At 37.1% G+C, this 8,782-nt stretch overlaps 1 pseudogene; it reads right to left on the reverse strand.

The window, feature by feature from the left end:
* Positions 1 to 1,937: 1,937 nt before the first annotated feature.
* LOC138168696 (signal recognition particle 19 kDa protein pseudogene) lies at positions 1,938 to 2,883 on the reverse strand (annotated as a pseudogene).
* Positions 2,884 to 8,782: the final 5,899 nt, after the last annotated feature.

Below are 8,782 nucleotides of genomic sequence, written 5' to 3' on the forward strand. Positions count from 1 at the left end.
TCCATTAGACCACATTAGACCACAACCAACAAGCATTTATTATATGTCTGCTACATCAAATAAAATAATATTTGTAAAGCACTTAGCATAGTGCCCACCACGGAACAGGAATGATATAAATGTTCGTTATTTTTATTATTGTTATTACTATATATAGGTCACTATATTAGGTGATGGGAATTCAAAGACTAAAATGAAAACAATCCCTGCTCTCAGAGAGTCTACATTCAGAGGAGGATTAATGAAGGCACCAGGGGTGTTTTTCTTGGAGAAAAGGAGAATGTTCCAAGGGGAACATTAATGCAGTCTTCTAGTATCTGAAGGGTTGCTACTTAGAAGGCAGATTAGATATGTCCTGGTTCGCCTCATTGAGTAAAACAAGATGAACTGGGTGTAAGTTATAGATATGCAGATTTAAATTTCACTTGAATAAAACAAACCTCCTAACAATTAGAGCTGCCCCAAGATTCAACACATTGCCTCAGGAGGGAGTCAGTTCCTTTTCCAACTCTTTTCTGAATTTCTTCAAGCAAAGGAGAATCAGGATGTTCTTTTGTTTGATATGGTATACAATGTTCAGGTACTGGTTGAACCAACCTGCCTCTGAAGTTCCTTCCAAACCCGAGATTCTGTGAAACATTTAAGAAATCAGAACAAGACACTTGCAGCCAGGGAGTCAGCTCTGGGGTCTGTATAGGAAGTCTTACCCTTTGAGGTGCCAAGATCTTTTCAAGAAGGTATAAAGGCTATTTCAGAGTGAATGAAAGGCCCATGAAGGTAAAAGGGGAAATATAGACCAGAAACCGACTCCAGGGACCTTGATGCCTCTGGCATCTTGGCTCTGCCCAGAGCCACGGCTAATAGAGGCATCTGTTAGATGAATAATCTATTAGATCTATTAGATTTAGAGGCAGACAAGGTATGCTGGAAAAGGTGAGGCAGGAGACAGGAATACAACAGGTCTTGAGGCCTACTTTCTTCTTGAAGCAACAGGATAAGACTGGTCAAACACGCACAAAAGTGGAATCCAATTTCCAAGTATCAGAGATGTCAAGAGGGAGCTTAGCAGTATCAAAGAGAAATCTTTTTTTTAATTTTTCAATTTTTTTATTTTTAATATTAAAAAAATTGAGTTCCAAATTCTATCCTTCCCTGTAGCTCCTCTCCCACCCACTGAGAAGGCAAACACTATATTAATTATAACTGTGAAATCATGTTAAACATTTCCATATTAGCTATGTTGCAAAAATTATGAATGATTAAGAAAGTGAGAAAATTACACTTCAATTTGCACTCAGTTCATTAGTTCTCTCTCTGGAGGTAGAGAGCATTTTTCATCATGAGTCTTTCAGAATTGCCCTAGATCAGAGTAGGTAAATTTTTCACAGTTGATCATCATTACAATATTGCTGTTACTATATACAATGATCTGGTTTCACTCACTTCACTCTATATCAGTTCATATTGGTCTTCCCAGGTTTTTCCTGGGAAAGAAACCATCCTGCTCATCAATTTTTATAGCACAACAGTATTCCATCACAATCATATACCACAACTTGTTTAGCCATTCTCCAGTCGATTGACATCTCCTCAATTCCAATCCTTTGCTGTCACAAAAAGAGCTGCTATAAATATTATTGTACATGTGGGTTCTTTTCCTTTTTCTTTGTTCTCTTTGGGATACAGACCTAGTAGTGGTATTGCTGTGTTAAAAGGTATACATGTCCTTTGGGCATAGTTTTAAAGTGCTTTCCAGAATAGTTGAACCAGTTCACAACTCCACCAATAATGTATTAGAGTTTATTTTTTCATATCCTCTCTAGCATTTGTCATTTTTCTCTTCTGTCATGTTAGCCAATCTAATACACTGACTCTGAGCTAGTATCTCAGAATTGTTTTAATTTATATTTCTCTAATCAATAGTGATTTTTGGAGCATTCTTTTTTTTTCAATTTCAAATGCTTTATTTCATGAACTTAAACATTAACAAAAGTTGAGCAGAATGTAAATTAAAGATTGATGAAATCTTTAATTTAAACAGAATATACTCAGAAAGTATAACTTTTTTCCTAAGCTAAGACACTTACAGTATGACAAACAGCACAGAAGAGCAAATGACTTAAAGTTGTATAGTCCACTGACCAAATGACTTTTAAATTTATAAAGACACATACATATTCCTCCCACAATTCAGTGCTGGTCTGCAGAGGACTTCTGCTGGCTTTGTGCTCTATAAACACTAACTTTCCAATGCCAATTTTTTTATTTCGTGAACTCAAGCTGGTTGACTGCTCTGTTGAAGTTCAGAGGCACAAACATACACATTGCAGTTAAGTGAAGATAACAAATCATACTTCTTCAGTTTCCTTTTTCATAGTTCACTTCAGGAGCAAATCATCAATGTTCATTCTCATCTTTTGTAGGACTGACATACATTCAGCAACCAGGTATCACTGGATCACTTCTTCCCTTTGCCTTTTTTACCTCCCTCTCCTTGCTGAAGGCTTTGGTCACCACCTCCTGTTTTTTGTGTCCTTGTTTTTAGTTTGGGTATCATTTTAGCTGCGTACAACATTACCGACTTACATGACGGGAACTTACAAGGCACAGGCTGTCATCTTCCTGTTTTAGCTGAACCTGTACTCTGCCCCTATATTGTAAATCACGATTCCACTCTCTGGAGTACATTTTATTTTTCTCAATGTGCACATTAAGTCCAACTGCCAGGCATACATCTTGGATCTCTGTAGCTGTAGGATTCTCAACAGCTTTGTCAATCGGGATCGTCGTCCCTCCGCAATGGTCTTCTTGTCATTTAAATATGCAGGATAAATGCAAATGAACCTGTCCTTGTCGGCCCCCAGACCGATTGGCATACGCCATCTCCCGAGGAACTCTCAAGGCCAGGTGGCCGGAGCATTCTTTCATATGACTATAAATAACTTTGATTTCTTCTTCTGAAAACTGTTCATACCCTTTGATCATTTATCAATTGGGGAATGGTTCTTTTTTTAAAAAATAAATGTAACAGTTTCCTATATACTTGAGCAATGAGGCCTTTATCAGAGAAGCTTAATAGGAAACTTTTACATATTACTTCATTGTCTATGATACCTTTAGCAAAATGTAATTTTCTTGATTATCTCTTTTATTTAGGTCTATTTTTGCTTTTTCTTTGTCTGAGATCATGATTTTTTAAAACCTTTTTTTTTAAACTCAGCTGAAGCATAATAGATTCTGCTCTAGCTCCTTATTTTCATTCTATGTGTGTTTTTCAGTTTCAAGTGTGTTTCTTTTAAACAACATATTAGATTCTGGTTTCTAATCCATTCTGCTATCTGCTTCCATTTTATGGGTGAATTCACATTTACAGTTTCACATTTAAAGTTTATGATTCATATTTATAATTATGATTACTGTGCATTTCCCTCTATCTTTTTTTTTGTTGTTTTTCCCTTTCTCTTTCTTCTTAACCTTGTCCTCAAAAGTCTGTTTTGTTTCTGATTACTGACTCTGTTAATTTATCCTCCCTTTTATCACCTCCTTGCATTTCTCTAATCTCCTTCCCCTCCTACTTCCTAGTTGGATAAGATTGATTTCTATACCCACCTGGGTGTGTACATATATTCTTCCCTCTTTGAACCAATTCTGATGAGAGTAAGGTTTGTGTTGCCCTCCCCCAACCATTTTCCCTTTACTGTAAATGTTCTTCCTTGCTTGTCTCTATGTGAGATAATTTTTCTCCATTCTTTTTTCTCCCTTTACCTCATGAATCCTTTATTCTTGCCCATCCATTTTTTTAGATATCCTAATATAATTGACTCACACTGATGCTATCTGTCTATGTAGACTCTTTCTAATTGTCTTAATAATGATAAACTTCTTAGGAGTTATACATATTGTCTTCTCATTTAGGAATGTAAACAGTTTAACATTATTAAGTCCCTTATGATTTCACTTTCACGTTTACCTCTTTATGTTTCTCTTGAGATTTATATTTGAGTGTCATATTTTTCTCTTCAGCACTGGTCTTTTCATTAAGAATGCTTGAAAGTCTTCTTTTTCATTAAATATCCACTTTTTCTCCTGAAGGATTATACTCAGTTTTCCCAGGTAGGTTATTCTTGGTTGTAATCCTAGCTCCTTTACCTTCAGGAATATTATATTCCAAGCTCTTTGATCCTTTAACATGGAAACTGCTAAATCTTGTGTGATACTGACTGTGGCTCCATAGTTGAATTGTTTCTTTCTGGTTGTTTGCAATATTTTTTCCTTGACTTGAGAGCTCTGGAATTTGGCTATAATATCCTTGGGATTTTTCACTTTGGGATCTCTTTTAGGGAGTGATTGGTAGATTCTTTTAACTTCTATTTTGCTCTCTGGATCTAATATATCTGGGCAGTTTTCCTGGATTATTTTTTGAAATATTATGTCTAGACTCTTTTTTTTTGATCATGGCTTTCAGGTAGTTCACTAATTCAGCCCCCACCCCAATTTCACAGACCTTTTCTGCCAAACTCATGTTGTTTTGGACTGGAAAAATGTCTCATTCCAATGTTTTGTTGACTATGTGGCTCCAGAATTTTATTTGCCACATTATCTTAAAGTTGTTTGGAAGGTAGTGCTGGGAGAGTTCAGCTATGAACCCAATGATTTGAGAGTTCCCTCCAATGTAGATCAAACTCATCTATGTCCTATGCAGCTCTTGTCCATGTTTTCCCAGCAGTGGCATGTTTATGAGATAGCTGTGAGTAAGGTAAGGAGAAGAGGTTTGAAGTCAGGAAGACCTGCATTCAAATTCTTCCTTAGGCACTTACTCCCAACATTAAGAGGAGTGGCCCACTCTGGTTGTCTACCTGGTATCCCTTACCCTTGTCACATGACCAGTCAGTCTTTTCTTATTGTACAACTCATTGATGATAGCCTTTACTCCTGTTATCCTTTGAAATTCCCTGTTGGTTTTATATCACAGGCCCCCTAGCCCCACCATGCCCCACTTTATTGAATCCTGTATGATATTAATCTTTAGTTCTTTAGAGAGAAAGGAGACTAACTTGTACCTTTTGCATGTGTAGTTATTGCTTGGCATTGGTAGGAATCCTATTATCTCTACTGCATAGTTTTTATTAATATTTTTAATTTTTTTTGTCACCTTCATTTCCCAATACATTCCTCCTCCCTTCCCTAAACAGAAGCTACCCCTTACAACAAAGAATACAAAAAGAAAGAGAAAAGAAAAAGCAGTTCAACCAAACTGAATTGATTGTGATCAATATATCAACCATATCCAACACATATGCAGTATTTCATACTACATAGAAAAGATTATATAGAATGTCCATCATTGTTGATCCTCTTGGCTAGTCCTACTTTGCAGCTAAAGTCTGTCTCTCTCCACTGGGATTGTAAGCTAGCATCCAAACCTGGACTTTGGAATATCCATGCAGTCAAAGACCTTATCTTTCTCCTCTTTGGTTATTCAGGTTACCTTGAGTGCTCCTATAAGGTCTCTCCTCTTGTCATTCACCAGGAGAAGAACAAGGCTCCAATGGCCTTTAAGGTGGGCCTTCTCTTAACTGATGCCAAAGTCTTGCACAGGAGACCAAAGAGAGCTTACCCTATAACTCTCATTCCTTTTACCCAAGGAAACTTGTCATGATCATATCCCTAAATTCAGATTAATGATAATTCCATTCATTTCTCTGAGTGAGAAGTTTTACAGTTATCACAATCAAAAATAAAAATTATTTTTATAATTACAGTATCTTCAAATGTATATTTAAACTGAATTTCAGATAATTCCCACCAATGGGAAGATGAAATTTTTCATAAGAAAATGATTGAGTTCAATAGGAAGTGAAAAGTCTAGAATGGTCCTGACAAGGTGGGAAAGCGAGTGGAATAACTAAAAATTTTGGGTTTCAAAGTCAGTCAGTCAGCAAACATTTATTAAGTACTTATATGCCAGGGCAACTAGGCAGCACAGCACATAGAGCACTGGTCCTAGAGTCAGGAAGACCTGAGTTCAAAACTGGCCCCAAACACTTACTAGATGTGTAATTCTGGGTGGCCTCAGTTTCTTCATCTGTAAAGTGAACTGGAGAAGTAAATGGCAAACCACTTTACCAAGAAAACCTCAAATGGTGTCATAAAGAGTTGGACACAGCTGAAATGAATAATAACATGCCAAGCACTCTGCTAGGCATTAGGGATGTGAGGAAAGACAAAAACACCATCCCTGCTCTCAAGGAATACACATTCCAATGGAGAATCTGGGGGATCTCAGGTAGATAGTCAGAGATAAGTTACCAGCATTATAGTAAAGTTGGAAAGGTCTTAGAGGTCTAGTTCAAACCTCTCCTCTCATTGAAGAGGAAACTGAAGTTCAGAGACACACAAGGAACAAAGAGCAGAGCCAGGATTTGAACTAAGGTCTTCTGATTCCTATTCCACTCCATGCTGCCTCAAAAGTTACCCAAGGTCTGATTTGAGAATAAAGTTTCTTCCAAATTCCTTTCAAATGTGTTAGCCACGAAACCACCCATACTGCCTCTCCCCTGAAAGCAAGGCACTTCACAACTGTGGTTTGGTTTTTATTAAGTATCTTTTTCCAGAAAAGGAAAGAGAAACCCTCCAAATGAGACCTGGTCCAGCAGCCTGTCCAGAGACCAGAAGGACACACAGAGGAGGAAATACATGCATTCTTTTTATGAGATGGGATTGTCTGAGATGTGATCAAAATAAACAGGAAAGGAACTTATAGATTAATTGTTGCATTTTATAGGCATCAATCTATAGTGGGGAAGGAGAATATTCTCCTTCAACCCTTTCTTCACCCTCCCCCTTTTACTCTCCAATACCACCACCCTTCTCTATATCCAGCTCTTGGCATGATTTTCTCCATCCTGCTGCCTGAAGTAATATCCACAGCCACCAAAGTCCAGAGAATGAGCCAACCCAAAATAAGTTAGTGAGGCCCCACCCCTAGCAGTGTTTAAGCAGAGGCTGAATGAACACTTATTCTGAGAATTGTAGAGGGGATTCCAGGTTAGATTGCTTTGGCATTCCATCAGAGAACAACTTCTGAGCTGTGAACAGTGCCAGACATTCATCAGCTAATCAACATTTCAAAGGACAATTATAACTGAAAACAGGTGATAACTTATTCCAGTACCCACAGCAAATAAATAGCAAGAGTGTAAAGAATAGCAAATTTCTCATTTCCCATCTCAGAACTTTGGAGATGTTTTATTTTTCATAAACACAATTTATTGATATCTTTTATTTTAATATTATTTATCTTTTCCCAGTGTATCTCTTCTCCTCTCCTCTCAGGGAACCATTCCTTAAAATAAGGAATAAAAAAGGAGGGAGAAAAGTTAAGCAAAACCAACCAACCTAATGAAAAAGTCTGATTATCATATATAATGCTCCATATTCAAAATTCTCCACCTTTGCAAAGAAATTGGCAGACGGAAAGTACTTTCATATATTTCTTCTGTGGGGTCAAGCTTGGTCATTGTAATTTCACAATATTCAGCTTCAATGGTTTTGCTGTTGCTCTTTCATTTTCCTGTATCTTACTTCTCTTTGCATCAGTTCACACCAATCTTCTGATGCTTCTCTGTATTCATCATATTCATTTCTTACAGCATAATCATGTTCCATTAAATTCATGTACCACAATTTGTTTAGCCATTCCCCAAACAATGGGTATCTAATTCGTTTCCAATTTTTTGATATTACAAAAAAATATTGCTGTTATAGGTATTTTGGTGTCTATGGGCCTTTCTTTTTGTCATTGATCTCCTTCAGGTGTATGCCTAGCAGTGGAATTTATGGATCAAATAGTCTGGGCATTTTAACAACTTTCTTCATTTAATTCTAAAATGCTTTCTAGAATGGTTGGACAGAGCCTTCTCTTTAATTACTCATGTCTTTCTTTTCCTTTCTGTCTCCTATCCATTTAATAATTCTAATAGTCCAAGAGTGGGAGTGGGCTTTCTCAGGAGGTGGTGGGTTGCCACTCATTGGAGGTATTCAAACTGTGCTTGGAAGACCACTTCTCAGATATATGTTAAAGTAGGAATTCCTTTTTGGGTATAGGTCTGACCTGACATTACTTAGGTTTCTTCCAACTCTAAAAATTCCCTTGTTTTCTATTTCTCTTCTCTATCTCTCACTTTGTGTGCCTGGATTTATTTTTTCTCCTCACAAATTCATAAAGTCTTTGAGATGAAAAAGACTGCAGATGTCATTTGTGGTCTGGCTTTGCGCTCAATGGAAGGATTCCTTTTACATTTTTCCTGACATTCTCTGACCAATTTCAATGACAAAGCAACTCACCACTTTGGGGATGGTGGGGACACCATCTTATCAATAGACAGCTCTTTTCATTAGAAAATTCTTCTTTAAGTGAAGCTAAAATTTCCCTCCATAGACCTTCTACCCTCCACTTTTTTTTTCAGTTTTGCCATCTACAACTACACAGAACAAGTGAAATGCTGTTTCTACTTAACAATCCTTCAAATATTTAAAGATAATTAACATGTTTCCCTTAAGTCTTTTCTTAATTGGCCCCCTCATACCCACCCTTATATACTTTCCCTTCAACTGTTTTTAAGACATGATTTCAAGATCTTTTGCTATTCTGGTCAAGAACATTGAACTAGGAGTAAGGATACATAAGATCCAGTTCTGGCTCTCTCACTGGCTTACTCTGTGACCTTAGGGAAATCACTCACCTCTCAGAGTCTTAATTCCCTCATCTCTGGGATGATCT

Source organism: Petaurus breviceps, unplaced genomic scaffold (genome assembly GCF_028583685.1).
Source record: "Petaurus breviceps papuanus isolate PSGF00001 unplaced genomic scaffold, PetGlider_PUasm1.0 37, whole genome shotgun sequence".
In the NCBI taxonomy this organism is placed as follows: Eukaryota; Metazoa; Chordata; class Mammalia; order Diprotodontia; family Petauridae; genus Petaurus; species Petaurus breviceps.